Genomic DNA, 19,034 nt, shown 5'->3' with positions numbered 1-19,034 from the left:
ATCCATCCACTTTCTATGCCGCTTATCCTCACTTGAGTCACGGGTATGCTGGAGCCTATCCCAGCTGACTTAGGGCGAGAGGTGGGGTACACCTTGGACTGGTGGCCAGCCAATCACAGGGCACATATAGACAAACAACCATTCACACTCACATTCATACCTATGGACAATTTGGAGTCAGCGTGTAATCCAACTTATTTTATAAAAATTGAGTGAAATTATTTTTTTAAATCACTTTAGGAGAATATAATCATATATATTTTTTCAAGAATACGTTGTAATGTTGGTTGTAAAGTGGTTAGCGCCCTGGCCTCACAGCTAGGAGACCCAAGTTTGATTCCACCATCGGCCATCTCTGTGTGGAGTTTGCATGTTCTCCCCGTGCATGCGTGGGTTTTCTCCGGGTACTCCGGTTTCCTCCCACATTCCAAAAACATGCTAGGTTAATTAGCGACTCCAAATTGTCCATAGGTATGAATGTGAGTGTGAATGGTTGTTTGTCTATATGTGCCCTGTGATTGGCTGGCCACCAGTCCAGGGTGTACCCCGCCTCTCGCCCGAAGACAGCTGGGATAGGCTCCAGCACCCCCGCGACCCTCGTGAGGATAAGCGGTAGAAAATGAATGAATGAATTTGAATTCGAGGCGGGGTACACCCTGGAGTGGTGGCCAGCCAATCACAGGGCACATATAGACAAACAACCATTCACACTCACATTCATACCTATGGACAATTTGAATTGTCTATGAACCTAACCGGCATGTTTTTGGAATGTAGGAGGAAACCAAAGTACCCGGAGAACATGCAAACTTCCAAGATGCCCAAGCGGAGATTCAAACCCATGTCTTCCTGATTTTCCTGATCCAATTCGGGATTCAAGATGTTTATTCATTTGTTTCATTTGGAAATGTGGTGCTTGTTAAAATGGTGGACATGCACAACAAGTATGAGTATCTTTGCAAAGGCTTTTTTTTAAATACAAATCCTTGTTTTGGATTTCATTGCTGTTTATATGATGTATTTGTATTCAAATGGGATGTAGTATATGTGATTATTACCACTCATCACAAACAGGTTGACATTTAGCAGCACCTTGAGCCCTGCAGGGTCAGACTAAAGCGACACACCCTCCCGGTTTCTCCGCACAAAATATGAATTTAGTGAGATTTATGAAATCCGACCTCCCAAAAAGTTCCTTGAGACTTTTGCTACTGTTGCCGTGATAGATTTGTCTTCTTGACTGCATCCTTTTGCATTGATGAAAAACCTCTGCAGAACATGCCTCATAGTACTGTTGTATAATTGATGTATTTTTATGGCAGGTTTTGTACTGTTTGTATTGGTAATTTTTTGGCTTTATACGGTGGTGTGAAAAAGCCCCCCCCCAAGGGGCAATGAGATCCTGACCTGGGACCAAAAACCGGGTCGCCCACCTTCCTTCATGAGATATTTGAAAATAGATTCTGCAACTAAACTGCTCCTCACAGCTAGGAGACCAGGGTTCAATTCCACCCTCGGCCATCTCTGTGTGGAGTTTGCATGTTCTCCCTGTGCATGCGTGGGTTTTCTCCGGGTACTCCGGTTTTCCTCCCACATTCCAAAAACATGCTAGGTTAATTGGCGACTCCAAATTGTCCATAGGTATGAATGTGAGTGTGAATGGTTGTTTGTCTATATGTGCCCTGTGATTGGCTGGCCACCAGTCCAGGGTGTACCCCGCCTCTCGCCCGAAGACAGCTGGGATAGGCTCCAGCACCCCCGCGACCCTCGTGAGGATAAGCGGTAGAAAATGAATGAATGAATTTGAATTCGAGGCGGGGTACACCCTGGAGTGGTGGCCAGCCAATCACAGGGCACATATAGACAAACAACCATTCACACTCACATTCATACCTATGGACAATTTGAATTGTCTATGAACCTAACCGGCATGTTTTTGGAATGTAGGAGGAAACCAAAGTACCCGGAGAACATGCAAACTTCCAAGATGCCCAAGCGGAGATTCAAACCCATGTCTTCCTGATTTTCCTGATCCAATTCGGGATTCAAGATGTTTATTCATTTGTTTCATTTGGAAATGTGGTGCTTGTTAAAATGGTGGACATGCACAACAAGTATGAGTATCTTTGCAAAGGCTTTTTTTTAAATACAAATCCTTGTTTTGGATTTCATTGCTGTTTATATGATGTATTTGTATTCAAATGGGATGTAGTATATGTGATTATTACCACTCATCACAAACAGGTTGACATTTAGCAGCACCTTGAGCCCTGCAGGGTCAGACTAAAGCGACACACCCTCCCGGTTTCTCCGCACAAAATATGAATTTAGTGAGATTTATGAAATCCGACCTCCCAAAAAGTTCCTTGAGACTTTTGCTACTGTTGCCGTGATAGATTTGTCTTCTTGACTGCATCCTTTTGCATTGATGAAAAACCTCTGCAGAACATGCCTCATAGTACTGTTGTATAATTGATGTATTTTTATGGCAGGTTTTGTACTGTTTGTATTGGTAATTTTTTGGCTTTATACGGTGGTGTGAAAAAGCCCCCCCCCAAGGGGCAATGAGATCCTGACCTGGGACCAAAAACCGGGTCGCCCACCTTCCTTCATGAGATATTTGAAAATAGATTCTGCAACTAAACTGCTCCTCACAGCTAGGAGACCAGGGTTCAATTCCACCCTCGGCCATCTCTGTGTGGAGTTTGCATGTTCTCCCTGTGCATGCGTGGGTTTTCTCCGGGTACTCCGGTTTTCCTCCCACATTCCAAAAACATGCTAGGTTAATTGGCGACTCCAAATTGTCCATAGGTATGAATGTGAGTGTGAATGGTTGTTTGTCTATATGTGCCCTGTGATTGGCTGGCCACCAGTCCAGGGTGTACCCCGCCTCTCGCCCGAAGACAGCTGGGATAGGCTCCAGCACCCCCCACGACTCTTGTGAGGATAAGCGGTAGAAAATGAATTGATGAATGAATGAACTAAACTGCTTGTTAATTAAAGGTTAAAGGTCATCTCCTCCTTTCATTTGCCTCCTCCTCCTTCTTCTTCTTCCTCTAGCACTTCCTCTCCTCTCCTCTGTAGACTCCTGTCATCCTGACAAACAGATTTATAGATGACGTCATATTTCTTCCCGCTTTTAATCAAACGGTGCAGAGTCGGGCCTGACTCGTGCTCAGATTAATATCACCATTGATCAGATTGGATGGAGGTGTCCTCACACGCTAACTCCCTCACGCCTCCCTACCTCTCCTCTTCTCTCTCTCACTGCTGGGAAAACGGCTTTGCACTCTCAAGATTCCCGTAATGGGCCATTTGCCATTCACACACACACACACACACACACACATATCTCGTAAGTGTGTGTGCGCACTAAAAGTGTTTGCCCTGACCAATATGGCTTCACGAAGGCACCTCTCTTGTGATTTTTCCCGCCAGCACGTCTGGACTCGTGGAGGCGGAGAGCAGGTGCGGGTGACCACATCATTTTAACAAACCCGTCTTGCCGCTCCGCTCCTTCATTCCCGCTCTTGTGTGTCTCGGGCCTGCCAGTCAAGCTGCACGTCCATCATACGTGACATCGGGTCAGCTGTGAGTGGCGCCCATCCTGGCCTCATCCACCTTGCAGGGTGGGAGGATGAGAATACGGCGGAGTGGGGAAATGACCACGCGTTCTCTTTGTTACTAAGTGCGAGGGTGACTGATGAACACAGCCGGCCTTTGGCAGACGCTAACTGCCGGGTTGTCGCGGGGGGTGGAGGAGGGATGATGGAGAGAGGACGAAGGCTGCGAGGCAGCTGATGGCGAAAGGCTGGAAAAGCGGTGGTGGAAGTGGGGGGAGGGATGGGCGGACGAGGTGATGAGGAGGACGAGCGGGGGCAGGAGGGTGTCGATGCAGCCTTCTGATTAAGGGCGGAAGACTGTCGGCTGAGGTGGTGGACGGGGAGAAGGAGGAGGGGGCGAGGTGGAGACGAGGGAGGGAGGGGATGAGGAGAGAGGGGGGAGGGGCAAAGAAGCTCAAAGTCATCTGTAGAGAAAGAGGACGGAGGAGATCAGGACAGGATGATGCTAACACGTTAGTGCCGGACATGCTCTTTGTGTAACGTTTTAACGATTGGAAATTATGCTAATTATTTCTTTCAGTCACATTGGAAATAAAACACATTTATTACAGTCAAGTTGACTTGAAAGGCCGCACGGTGGACTAGTGGTTTAGTATGTTGGCCATACAGTTTTTCTCCGAGTACTCCGGTTTCTTCCCACATTCCAAAAACTAGGTTAATTGGCGACTCCAAAGGTATGAATGTGAGTGTGAATGGTTGTTTGTCTATATGTGCCCTGTGATTGGCTGGCGACCAGTCCAGGGTGTACCCCGCCTCTCGCCCAAAGACAGCTGGGATAGGCTCCAGCACCCCTGCAAACCTCGTGAGGATAAGCGGTAGAAAATGAATTAATGAATATATTAATATGGCTGCATGGCGGACGAGTGGTTAGCGTGCAGACCTCACAGCTAGGAGACCCGAGTTCAATCCCACCCTCGGCCATCTCTGTGTGGAGTTTGCATGTTCTCCCCGTGCATGCGTGGGTTTTCTCCGGGTACTCCGGTTTCCTCCCACATTCCAAAAACATGCTAGGTTAATTGGCGACTCCAAATTGTCCATAGGTATGAATGTGAGTGTGAATGGTTGTTTGTCTATATGTGCCCTGTGATTGGCTGGCCACCAGTCCAGGGTGTACCCCGCCTCTCGCCCGAAGACAGCTGGGATAGGCTCCAGCATGTCCGTGGAAAACTTTTTTTGTAACATTATTAGAGCCGGCTGCACGGTGATCAAATGGTTATTGCGCAGGTCACACAGCTAAGAGACCCGAGTTCAATTCCACCCTCGACCATCTCTGTGTGGAGTTTGCATGTTCTCCCTGTGCATGCGTGGGTTTTCTCCGGGTACTCCGGTTTCCTCCCACATTCCAAAAACATGCTAGGTTAATTAGCGACTCCAAATTGTCCATAGGTAGGAATGTGAGTGTGAATGGTTGTTTGTCTATATGTGCCATGTGACTGGCTGGCCACCAGTCCAGGGTGTGCCCCGCCTCTCGCCCGAAGACTGATAATGTCATCCATCATGTCTGCCAAAATGACATCATTTTGAATATTTTTATGTACCATAGTTTGACAGTAAAAATAATCCAGGTCGACCCAAACCAGACACATTAGATACATACAGTATGCACATCTAAAATAATTAAATAAGAAAACACAAAAACTGATCCAAATGACTATCTTTGTCAAGGTGGTGTTGATTCTCAGAGTATAGCAACAAAGGTGTGCCTAATGAAGTGTCCGGTCGGATGAATGTTGTGAATTATTGAGGCGTAACCATCGTCTAAGTAGAACAACACCATGCAAAAGTTGTCGAGTGTCATTGAACATTAGTGAGGAGACGATACAGATGAATACGAAAGAGAGCGAGGGAGGCGGCGAGCACCTGTGTCATTGTTATGCCTGTTGCCTGGTAACAGCGTTTTTCACCGTGCAGCCCAGTAGAAGTCATGCATGAAGACAGCTTTCCCCTCCAAAGAAACAAGGAAGGAGGTCCGCGTTCAACAGCCTGAAGATGACATTTCTTTATGACAGGCTTACACCGCCATTTTAAAGATGTCATATTTCTAGTAAGTAAACTGAGAATACCAAATTATTTGTGTGTTCTGTCAAGGTCAAATTGCTGCCACAGTCAATCAGTCCAAAAATAGAAGTTAAAAAAAGGAAGTCCTCATTCTTTCTTTTTTTACTGACTTGTTTTCTTTCAAAGCATAATATTTATATAAAAGGAATAGAATCATATTTTTATTTTTAGATTGATGACTTTTTCTCATAAAAGTATGACTTTCATCCATCCATTTTCTATGGCGCTTTTCCACATTAGGGCATGGGGGTATGCTGGAGCCTATCCCAAGCTGACTTTGGGCAAGATCACCCTGGACTGGTGGCCAGTCAATCACAGGGCACATATAGACAAACAACCATTCACACTCACATTCATACCGATGGACAATTTAGCAAATTAGCAATTTAACACAACATGCATGTTTTTGGAATGTGGGAGGACCCGGGGTACTCGGAGAAAGAAAGTGCAAACTCCACACAGAAGAATCCCAAGTAGGGATTCTAACACAGGTCTTCCCAAGCTCCAGACTGTGTAGCCAACTCACTAACCACTCATCTACCATGCAGCCTCTTTTACCATTTCTGTCAATAAATTATAGTAAAAATTTACATATTTCAGACATAATTGCAAATGGTGATTAATTATGATTAACTCACTAAAAATAGTGATTAATCTGATTAATTAAAAACCATTTAACGGCTCTAATATTCTCATATTGCAATTATTTTTTTCTAAAAAGCCCTCACTATATTTGTGTACTATTCTAACTTTTTTCTGCCAAAATACTTTATTAATATTACACGATTGTACTATTATTTACTTAATGAAAAATGTTGACTTAATTCTCATAAAAAATGTTGGTTTCTGATATAAACTTAGTAAGCACAACACTGATACACCTGCACATTGAAGACAAGAGTGGTGTCAAAAAGGTTGTTTTAGTTTTAGTTTAGCGTGTACATCCCATATGAGGGAACAGTAGGGGAGTCATTGTGGCACTCAACACTTGAATAACAGTGCATACTGTACTCATGTTACACAGGTTTGATTTCACACACAACAGTGATGACGGTGAAAGGAAAACATTTTTTAAATTGATGTTATGAGAAGAAATTTATAATAACCAGCATATGGTCTCAACATTAGAAAAAAAGATGAGAAAGATGAGACATGAGAAAAAAGTAGTTTAGTAAAACATTCATTTCAACAAATTGAAGTTGTCATTTTACAACAAAAGGCCCCAATTTTGCAAAGTTGTGATTATCATTTTTTTAAATAAAATGTGGTATTCATATAATAGGTTTTCTACGGGTACTCCGGTTTCCTCCCACACTCCAAATTGTCCATAGGTATGAATGTGAGTGTGAATGGTTGTTTGTCTATATGTGCCCTGTGATTGGCTGGTCACCAGTCCAGGGTGTACCCCGCCTCTCGCCCGAAGACAGCTGGGATAGGCTCCAGCACAACCCGCGACCGTCGTGAGGTAAAAGCAATAGAAAATGAATGAATAAATGAATTAATTCATATAATAAAGTCAAAATTTCAAGATAAATAAAGTATTCATTTTATTGAGAATAAAGTGTGAACTTTGCAAGAAAAGGAGGAATAAACTTGCATTTTTGCAAGAAAAAGGTTGCAATTTTTAACTAGTAACTTGTTTTTCTGGCAATAAAAGAGTCATTTTACAACATTGTGAGAAAATAATTGCCAGAAGAAAATAATGATAGGAAAAGGTCATTTGTGTTGCATTAAACTTTGCGTGAGAAGTTGGACGTTTTCTTCATATTCCCACGTTTGTCACGTAAAAGTCAGACTTTATTCTTGCAATATTAAGACTTTTGTTCCTTAAAAGAATAGGACTGGTTGGGAATGCAACAAAATCAAAACTGTAACGTTACATTTTACATACACATCCCTATGTACCTTATTGTTTTATGTTTTCTAGTACGTAGGCTGAGTTATGATGTACAGTTTACATACAGGAAGGTCTGGTGAAGGTGTCGGTGCACGTGAGCCAATGACAGTATGACGCCATAATGCTGAGAAGCAAAATGCTATTCATTTCATCTGGAGGCCAATCATGAGCCAAGGTAACAGCTTGGATAGCAGCAAATGAGCCTCGGCCTCGGCCGGCGCCGCGCTAATGGCCCGATTACGTGCTCATCGGGGTGCAGCCGGTGTGACCGTGCGCACCTGTGCACGTGGGCCTGACCACTTCGAGGCCCATTGGTAGTTGGAGGGTGTGGGGTGTTGGGGGGTGGGAGGGTAGTGGGGGCGGCGTTTACTGGTCACATCTCTGCGAGGTAATAAAAGCTGACACTGCTGTCACGAAACTCAAAGCCGCCCCCCACCCAACCAACCCCCTACGCTGGTCTTTTAAGTGGTGCCTGCATCAGGCGGAGCGGCAGACAACACAAAGACGGGTGCGACGAAGACGAGAAGAAAGGCTCCGTGAAAACCGGCGAGAGAAGGGAAAGAGGAGCCTGTGGCTGAAGGATTGATTTTAAATGTTGTGCAAAGGCAGTATTTACTATCTTCTCGCACTAGCTGCCCCCCACCACCCTCCACCCCACGACAGTGCCGGCATCAAAACAAGATTTGTGCCCCCCCCTTCCTAAAACCACAACCAACTCCCCCCTACCCCCCCAACCCGATGGATAATATGAAGGAAGAAACGAGAAAAAAATGACATGAGTGAAATGCTACATTTGGCTGGAGAAGCCATTAATAGTCATTCTTCTTGAGTGTTTTAACAATTTTTTTTAAAAGTACCAGTAAGGAATATTTCCGAAAGAATGTGAGTGACAAGCTGAAGAAGTCCAGGAAATTAATGCACATAAAAAGTACTAATGTATCCTTGCATCATAAAAACACACACAAAGGTTTCCATGCCCCACTTATATCAAAATGTCAAAATTTGGGACTTAAAAATGTTGAGATTTTAAAATCACTCAAGCTAATTCAGCTAATATCTTCTTATATTCTTATATTATATTCTTATATTCTTATATCTAATCTTATATCTCTTATATATCTTATATCTTATATCTCTTCTTATAGCTAATATCTCTTCTTGTGTTTCCAACTTTCTATCTGCTTTTCATGTAATCATAGGGCGGTCTTTATGTCATTGGTCAGCTTTCAAGTCATTGTTCACACTGTCATTGGATAGTATTACAAGCATTGGCCATCTTTTTAGTCACTGTTCATGATGTCATTGCAAACTATGACAGTCACTGACCATCTTATTAGTCACTGTTCATGACGTCATTGGCCATTCTTAGTCATTGGCCATCATTTTAGTCACTGTTCATGCTGTCATTGATCAGTCTTACAGTCATTGGCCATCAAATTAGTCACTGTTCATGCTGTCATTACAAACTATGACAGTCACTGACCATCTTATTAGTCACTGTTCATGACGTCATTGGGCATTCTTAGTCATTGGCCATCATTGTAGTCACTGTTCATGCTGTCATTGACCAGTCTTACAGTCATTGGCCATCAAATTAGTCACTGTTCGTGCTGTCATTACAAACTATTACAGTGACTGACCATCTTATTAGTCACTGTTGATGACGTCATTGGGCATTCTTAGTCATTGGGCATCTATTTAGTCACTGTTTAAACTGTCATTTGGCAATCTTACAGACATTAGTCATCATTTTAGTGACTGCTCATACAGTCATTGGCCATCTTTTTAGTCACTGTTTAGTCACTATTCATATTGGGCAGTCTTAGTCATTGACCATTTTTTAGCTACTGTTCATGTTGTCATTGACCAGTCTTACAGTCATTGGGCATCTCTTTAGTCACCGTTTAAGCAGTCATTTGGCAGTGTTACAGTCATTGGTCATCATTTTAGTCACTGTCATTAGAGAGCATTACAGTCACTGACCGTCTTTTTAGTCACATTTTATGCTGTCATTGGCCATCTTTTTAGTTACTGTTCATGAGGTCATTGGCCAGGTTTACAGTCATTGGCCATCTTTTTAGTCACTGTTCATGAGATCATTGGGCAGTCTTACAGTCATTGATCATTTTATAGTCACTGTCCATGAAGTCATTGGCCAGTCTGATAGTCATTGGCCATCTTTTTAGTCACTGTTCATGAGGTCATTGGGCAGTCTTACAGTCATTGATCATTTTATAGTCACTTTGGCTGTCATTTGGCAGTTACAGTTGTTGTTACAGTCATTGATCATTTTATAGTCACTGTTCATGAAGTCATTGACCAGTCTTACAGTCATTGGCTATCTTTTTAGTCACTGTTTATGAGGTCATTGGCCATTCTTACAGTCATTGGCCATCTTTTTAGTCACCGTTTATGAGGTCATTGGGCAGTCTTACAGTCATTGATCATTTTATAGTCACCGTTCATGAAGTCATTGGCCAGTCTTATAGTCATTGGCCATCTTTTTAGTCACTGTTCCTGAGGTCATTGGCCAGTCTTATAGTCACTGGCCATCTTTAGTCACTGGGCAGTCTTACAGTCATTGATCATTTTATAGTCACTTTTCATGAAGTCATGAAAGTCATGAAGTCATTGGTCTTACGGTCATTGGGCATTTCTTTGGACTGGATTGGTCATCATTTTAGTCATTGATCATTTTATAGTCACTGTTCATGAAGTCATTGACCAGTCTTACAGTCATTGGCTATCTTTTTAGTCATTGATCATGAAGTCATTGACCGGTCTTACAGTCAGTGAACAGCTTCCCATTACCAGTCATTTCTCCTCCATCATCATCAAAGAAAAAAATACTTGTAATTACTAACAATAAATTAAAAAAATATCGACCAGTCCAAGGTTTACCCTGCCTTTCACGTGAAGACACCTGGGATAGGCTCCCGCATACCCACGACCTTAGTGAGGATAAGCGGCATAGAAAATAGATGGTTAAAAAATGAAATGTAAATGTTTTTTGTTTTTTTCATACAAAATGTCACATAATGTCCTCTAATTATTTTCTATGGTTGAAATTTCAAAATTCTAAATACTTAATAAGCACCTCATTAAACTTTTGAAAAGATCAGGTAATTAATAATTTGGATGAAAGGATCCATTTTTGATCAGCGCGTGAGCATGCGAGCCAAAAACCTCGTCTCGCAAAAGGAGAAAATTCCCTTTCATGCCACGCGGCCCCCGCTCGTAATTATCACGTTGTTGACGGCCATTAGGAGGCTGATTTATCGTTCTTTGGCAGACGGCGATGGAGGTCTCCCCCCCTCTTCCCGCCTCAGACGTGTGCAAAATGCACGAGTGTGGACGGCTGAGAGGGACGGAGGGGGAGGAAAGAAGCATATGTCTGCGCTGTCACACAGCCACTTGTTAGAGGAAGTTTAGCCTTGCTGCGCCTCCAGCCACAGCCTTAATTATTAACAACATGTCTCTCTTTCTTGCTGCTGCTTCAAGGTAGCGCTGGGGAAGAAAAAAATGACTTTGGCGTGTGCACTGGGTGCCCATTTGCCTTCGGGTACTGAAGTGGGTGTCCTTTCATGGCCATTTTCCTGTCATGTGACCACATGTGCTGTAGCAACGTCTTATGGAATCTACACATGAGAGGCGACGTCGCCTCTAAGTCGCGTTCATTTTCAATGGCACCTACATGACAGGGCTATTATCGGCAGTCTACGTCCTGTCAAGTCACACTTGCAATTGGTGCGTGGTCAACTTGACGAGGACCAATCAGCGGGTCTGTACTTTCTCGCAGGTAAATATCGAGGAAAAAAATAATACCGATTTCCCCAAACTCATTCATTCATTTTCTACCGCCTATCCCAGCTGTCTTCAGGCGAGAGGCAGGGTACACATTGACTGGTCACCAGCCAATCACAGGGCACATATAGACAAACAACCATTCACACTCACATTCATACCTATGGACAATTTGGAGTCGCCAATTAACCTAGCATGTTTTTGGAATGTGGGAGGAAACCGGAGTACCCGGAGAAAACCCACGCATGCACGGGGAGAACATGCAAACTCCACACAGAGATGGCCGAGGGTGGAATCAAACTTGGGTCTCCTAGCTGTGAGATCTGCGCACTAACCTATTATTAATATTTATTTATTTACTTTTTTTTTTTTTTAATTTTATAAACTTTATTTGTTTTTCTCAACTGGGCTCCTTTTTTCCCGCCACTGCATACTATGTGCTCCTCCGTTAATGACCCCCCCCCCCCCCTCCCAGCATGGTGACCAGAGAGCTACGTTCCAATCATAAACTGTATAAGGTTCCTAAAATATTGTGACAGGTCAATAACACTCAGTAGGTTGTTACTTAGGACTATAAATGTATTTTATAAATGGTACAATAAATATTTTACAATAAAAACAATTAAAAAAATTATATTTGCAAAAATGATTCATATTTTTAATGACCTTTCAGGGCACATATAGACAAACAACCATTCACACTCACATTCATACCTATGGACAATTTGGAGTTGACAATTAACCTAGCATGTTTTTGGAATGTGGGAGGAATGTCATGATTGGGCTTCTCCCCCTCGTAAAAGCTCTTCGATTTCCCCTTTTCCTTAGTTCCTGGTTCATGCCCTTATTTTGTAGTCACTTCCTGTCTTGCTCTGTTCTGTTTTCCATTGCTTTCCATTATCTCCCACACTTGTTTTTTGTTATGCCTATTTAGTTCAGGTGCGCGTTCCTTTCGTTGTTGGGTCATTGTCGTTTGTTTCTGTTGGACTTGCTAGTGCGTTGTTCTGCTGCATAGCAACAATAAATATTTTTTTACCTGTAATTGGGTCCTCACCTCTGCATCCTGGGGTCGAACCGTAAAGCTCTCAAGCCGGAACGTGACAAGGAAACAGGAGTACCCGGAGAAAACCCACGCATGCACGGGGAGAACATGCAAACTCCACACAGAGATGGCCGAGGGTGGAATCGAACTCGGATCTGTGCGCTGATACATTTCTAAAAAAGAATATTAACATAAACAACATGTTTAACAACGTGGAACGTGTTGGTACACAACATATCAGATCAGTTTACATTAGGTTACATGGATATTTATATATGTATGTTTATGTTTATCTCCAATACTAGCAAGCAGGAGTACTCGGTCAACACCATACTGGCCACTTTTTCTTTTCGGAACTACTACAAAATCTGACAGCCAATCAAAACCACCGTAAATTTTGTCTGGATGTTATGCGTTGGCAATCTTTTCTGTCCATTACGTGTCAATGACCGACATGTCAGTCATGTAGTCATTGGCCGGTCTTAATGTATCCAGTCGGCTGTTTAGCCTTTGTAAATGCAATCAATGGGCTGTCCTAGATATCATTGGCCATTTTTTTTGGTCCGTTGAACGTGTCATTTTCACTGTTCGTGCAATTATTCCTTACATTTCATTGACCATGTTTTTAGGTGTTGTTCATTCAGCAGCCGTCACATCGATGGCCGAAATGTCATGCAGTCATTGGACACTCTTACTTGTCCGTGACCAGTTTAGTTGCAGTTAATTGTTCTGTCTTATACGTCACTGACCACCTTTTTAGTCGCTGTTTTAGTCACTTTTTAGTCTTCCTTGTCTTTGAATGGCAAAGAACTATTGAAGAAATACTAGCACTTTATTATTGAAGGAACCATATAGCTACAGTTTTCTAGCTGTGGAAGCTGCATCTTTTTCTCTTTATTGTCGCCTCTAACACACACAAGCCAATAGGACACCTGCAAAAAAAAAAAAAAAAAAAAAACAGCACATACACACAGAGGGAGCAGCCATCAGTCAAAGTGTTGGCGCTGCAGGTCTGGGGGCATTTACATAGATAGATGATGGAGAGATTATGGGGCGCCAGGGTTATTAATCACGCCGTTGAAGAGGAGGAGAGGGCCTGCTCGGTGTCACTCTTCTCTCCGGGGATGCCTCTTTAGCCTGGATACGTCTTTTTGTGCCATTCCCACTGTTCTGTCCGCCGCCTCGCTCAACCACAAGAATTGCGAGCGCCTTACAATCCAATATTGCTGCAGGCGGAGTGTCATGGTCCGCCAGCAGCACACAGATTCAACACCGCACTTTTAAATGTCTTTAAAAAAATGAAACATCTCTATTTCTTAGTGGATCAGCTTAATTTGTTGTTTTAATATATTCATTTAAATGTAATACATAGATGAAAATGCCATAAATGACAATATGGACTAAGTAGGAAGAAACTTTAATAACTACTGGACTTTGTAAAGACCAAACATGGAAGATGAGATGAAAATGGAATGATACTATAGACAGATATCCCTCAGTTATTCTCACAGAAGGAAATAAGTCATGTGATCGAAATGGATATGGAAATGATATCAGGATATCCGAGAACCGTTGACATACTGTATATCAGTCATTCATCAATTCATTCATTTTCTACCGCTTATCCTCATGAGGGTCGCGGGGGTGCTGGAGCCTATCCCAGTTGTCTTAGGGCGAGAGGCGGGGTACACCCTGGACTGGTGGCCAGCCAATCACAGGGCACATATAGACAAACAACCATTCACACTCACATTCATACCTATGGACAATTTGGAGTCGCCAATTAACCTAGCATGTTTTTGGAATGTGGGAGGAAACCGGAGTACCCGGAGAAAACCCACGCATACACGGGGAGAACATGCAAACTCCACACAGAGATGGCTGAGGGTGGGATTGAACTCGGGTCTCCTAGCTGTGAGGTCTGCGCGCTAACCACTCACCGCCGTGCAGCCTCATTTTTCAATTCATCAATCAAAAATGAAGCATCATTCTCCAAAAAATCATTCTCACTCTCAAAAATAATTTCTCAAAAATCATATAAAAATATGTAAATAAACTCTGCTTCTTCCTACTCTTTTTCAGACATGTTGTTTCAGACAATTGTGCAGATGTGATGTACTTCAATGTAACTTTGTTGTGATGTTCAGAGTGTCTGTGATTGTGCGGTCAATGAGGATGTGTCGTTCCGATCAAGAAGGTACTAGAGACGTCTGTGAGTAGGAGATACATACGCTATATGGTGTACTGTGTAATGTACTGCTGTACTCTCCTCCCATTGCGTGCGGAAGTGGTGAGGTTTTGGCTCTTTACCTTAATATGTTATATTTATTCCTTCATTCATTTTCTACCGCTTTTTCCTCACGAGGGTCGCGGGGGGTGCGGGAGCCTATCCCAGCTGTCTTAGGGCGAGAGGCGGGGTACACCCTGGACTGGTGGCCAGCCAATCACAGGGCACATATAGACAAACAACCATTCACACTCACATTCATACCTATGGACAATTTGGAGTCGCCAATTAACCTAGCATGTTTTTGGAATGTGGGAGGAAACCGGAGTACCTGGAGAAAACCCACGCATGCACGGGGAGAACATGCAAACTCCACACAGAGATGGCCAAGGGTGGAATTGAACCCTGGTAATATGTTATATATTGTTTGTAATTACAGTATGTTCTGATGGTAAATTATTTATAGTTTACAGCGGCATCCATGAGGCACTAACTCATATCTCAGCATCATTTCCGTAAAAGCGTTGGTTTAGTTCGGTATGTTTTTCATCTAATTAGTTGTCATGCCAAATGTTGTGTTGCTGCTGGATGTTCATCATATCTGAGTGATACTGTAAGTTATTTTTTTCCATAAGAGGAAAGTTTAGGACTGCAATGTGCATTTAAACATCTTTTGACAACAATCTGTTTACTGTGGGTTGATCCTTGACGTGCATATACAATAATATATACATCCTCAAAAACCACCGACACATCGCTCAAATCTTAAACTCTGTTTTCTAATATTATTTGTTCGTTTTAGGATTGATTTTAAGATTTTATTGTTTGTTTTTAAGGCGTTGAATGGGCTGGACCCCAAATACATCTCGGACCTCATCCAAATTTACTCTCCAGCGCGGTCACTGAGGTCCGAGGGCCAGCTCCAACTTGTGGTGCCTAAGACGAGACTTAAGACCAGGGGGAACCGAGCCTTTTCTGTGGCTGGCCCCAAACTATGGAACTCTCTCTCAAGTAAAAAAAGGCCCCCAACATCGAAAGCTTTAAGTCTCGTCTTAAAACCCACTTTTATTCTCTGGCTTTTAACTCGGAGTGAGTCGTATGGTCCTGTGTCTTTTAGTTCTTCGTTTTTATTGAAATTTTTTTTTTTTTTTTATACTTTTATTGCTTTGTTTCTTGTTTTTAATATTTTAATATCTATTTTACTATTTTATTTCTTAAATGATCTTTTAGTTTTGGATTATTACTTTTTAATTTTACTAGTCTGTGCAGCACTTTGGAAACTCTGTTTATAAAATGTGCTACAGTAAACCTCGGATATATCGGATTCAATTGTTCCCACTGGTTTTGTCCGATACAAGCGAAATCCGTTATATGCGTATACCGGAAAATGTCCGTTTTACGCATATATCGGATTTATATCCGGTATATGCGTAAATCGGATTTTATCCGTTATAAAAAGGCACTTCCTTGACTATGTTTCCAATGTACCTGGACGCGCAGGCAACGCTGCAAACGCTGCAAATGACGTCGTATAGCGGCCTGTCACGATTCAGCGAATTGGAGCGCCACGATGCGGCCATCCGATATATGCGAGGGAAATTTAATGGAAATGCATTGGAACGGGACTGGAGATTTTGTCCGAAATAGGCGAAATCCGTTATAAAAAATCCGATATATGCAATGAATTTTTATTGGAAATGCATTACAGAAAAATTGGTTCTTTTTTATCTGTCCGTTGTGAGCGAATTTCCAATATATCCGAGTTCGATATATCCGAGGTTTACTGTATATAAATAAAGTGGATTGGATTGGATTGGATTGGATTGTTACCCCGTTGGCGTCACTTCCGGATATAAAAAAAAAACAAAGAAACCGTGAGAGCTAGTTCATCATCATGAACATCATGGCGTCATGAACTCAATGTAATTTTCGCATTCAAAAATCCAACATAATTCCAAACAATATCTAACATATTAAAGCATGTCTACAGTACATGAAAAAACAAATACGGGGCCTTGGAGGAGGTCCGTAATCTTGCTATTTTAGCAAAGGCAGACTTGATGATAAATCTCCCGTGTGAGATCTCATTAGACGATGCAGGTGTTCCTAATGGAGCGTCCAGCGAGCGCCTATGAGCGGAAAATGACGTCATTTTTAAGAATGAGGCTTGTCATAGGAGGACGTTTTCATTTATGTTAAATCGCTCGCTCGTGCGCCTCCTTGCAACCCAGCCGTGCTGACTCTGATTGCCTAATTCCTCCGAGATCTCTCCCGGGCTGTCTGCGGGGGAGGAGGGGCGCTGAAGCGATGTGTGGAAATGTCACCAGCCGTCATGAAACCTACCGCCTCAATCAATCAATCAGCACGCTTTCACCTTTCGCCGCATCTCTGTGTGTGTGTGTGTGTGTGTGTGTGTGTGTGTGTGTGCGTGTGCTGGACCGTGGGGTCAGGATTAAGAAAAAAAGAGGAACACCCTCAACGCATCAGTATCATCATCATCATCATCATCATCCTTGCAGCTGTTTACCGGGAGAGCTTGATGAGCAGATGGCTCACGCGTGAATGAGATTTTTTTAATATACGGATGAATAAGAGGTAGGGAAAAGGTGATGAGAACCACAGGAAAAGATGGGAATATACACACTGAGGGGGTGTGAGGCGTTCAAATGCATTACAAAAGGAGATGTAGAGGGAAAAAAACAGGGAGGTCACATCATCACAGGTAAATAAAACATAAATGCCACCATCTGAAAAAGAATACTCTAATTTGAAATAATTAAACAACACTAATAAAAGATGAAAAATATTACAAATAAAAAAAATATATATGAAAAAAATTGGGAAAAATTTCAATATATATTTTTGCTGTTTTTTTTAAACCAAAACATTGAAAAAAAATCTGACAATGTATCAGCATATATATATATATATACAATTACAAATAAATTAAGTTAAAATGATTTTTTTCTCTTTCTCTTCTCCATTATTTCCCATAAAATTGTCCGTTCCAGGGTCAAACTGTTGCTATCACTGAAACAATGCAACGTTGTCAACTGCAATTACACAAGTAATTCCTCATTTATCGCAATTAATTGCTTCCTGACTGCACGCCGATCGAGTGGTTAGCGCGCAGACCTCACAGCTAGGAGACCAGGGTTCAATTTCTCAGCCGTCTCTGTGTGGAGTTTTCATGTTCTCCCCGTGCATGTGTGGGTTTTCTCCGGGTACTCCGGTTTCCTCCCACATTCCAAAAACATGCTAGGTTAATTGCCGACTCCAAATTGTCCATAGGTATGAATGTGAGTGTGAATGGTTGTTTGTCTATATGTGCCCTGTGATTGGCTGGCGACCAGTCCAGGGTGTACCCCGCCTCTCGCCCGAAGACAGCTGGGATAGGCTCCAGTGACCCTCGTGAGGAAAAGCGGTAGAAAATGAATGAATGAATATTGTCCTAGCACACACAGTTTTTAACAATATTACAGATTAAATAAAACCCCTACACTCACCTTTACATGTGTATTACCCAATAGAGTACACAAAATATATAAGAAAATATATATAAGATATAAGGAATATAAGAAAAATATCAATTTATGACAAAAATCCTACTAGTGCTTGTGTGTGTTGCTAAGTGGGGTGCCGACAGGAAATGATGTTTAAAGTGATCGTTTTATTAGCTTAAAAAGGCATCAAACATACTTATGTTGAGTTGCATCATCACCTCTTTGTGCCTCTTTGTGCGCAAAAAAATAAATAAACGTCTTTGGGAGAGAGTTGTCATGTTGAAAAAAAACATATAAATACACCTTTGGAAGTGAATTTTGGAATTTCCTGTACATTCTAAAGAGAGAAGAACAGCTAGCATGAAGGAGCTAACAATGGATGTAACGGTACACACCTACTTTATAAGTATAAAGTCCTAAAATAATGTAACAATACTAACAGTGTTCCATTTAAATAACTACAGCGATATTGTTACTGTAGCAGCTAACAAGAAGAACTATTTTTCTGGGGTAGTGACACAAAACAAGAAGGTAACGCTACCTACTGGAGCTGCTGCTAATGCTAAGCTATAAATTATGCTTCGTGTATGTGTATAGTAGAAAGTTGGTCAACTTTACCATTCCACGTGCTACCAATTAAAAAAAATTTTACCCAAGGATTACACTGCATTGACCAGCTCAACCGGGTAAACAAGTCTCGTGCTGGAAGATACAGCCATCCCGTTAGTCGGCATCCCAAAGAAATGGGCGTTGATTGTTTTTTTTTCTATCGTTATTTTGTCCATGAGCTATTTAGCACTCATGCTACATGAAAATGCCTTACTGTTTCACTTAAAGTGGATCTGCTTTGGACCCAGCAACAGCTTTTCTTCAGTATGTT

The sequence above is a fragment of the Doryrhamphus excisus genome, chromosome 1 (assembly GCF_030265055.1).
Source record: "Doryrhamphus excisus isolate RoL2022-K1 chromosome 1, RoL_Dexc_1.0, whole genome shotgun sequence".
In the NCBI taxonomy this organism is placed as follows: domain Eukaryota; kingdom Metazoa; phylum Chordata; class Actinopteri; order Syngnathiformes; family Syngnathidae; genus Doryrhamphus; species Doryrhamphus excisus.
The sequence above is the reverse complement of the archived record's forward strand: the minus strand, read 5'-3'. Positions refer to the sequence as shown.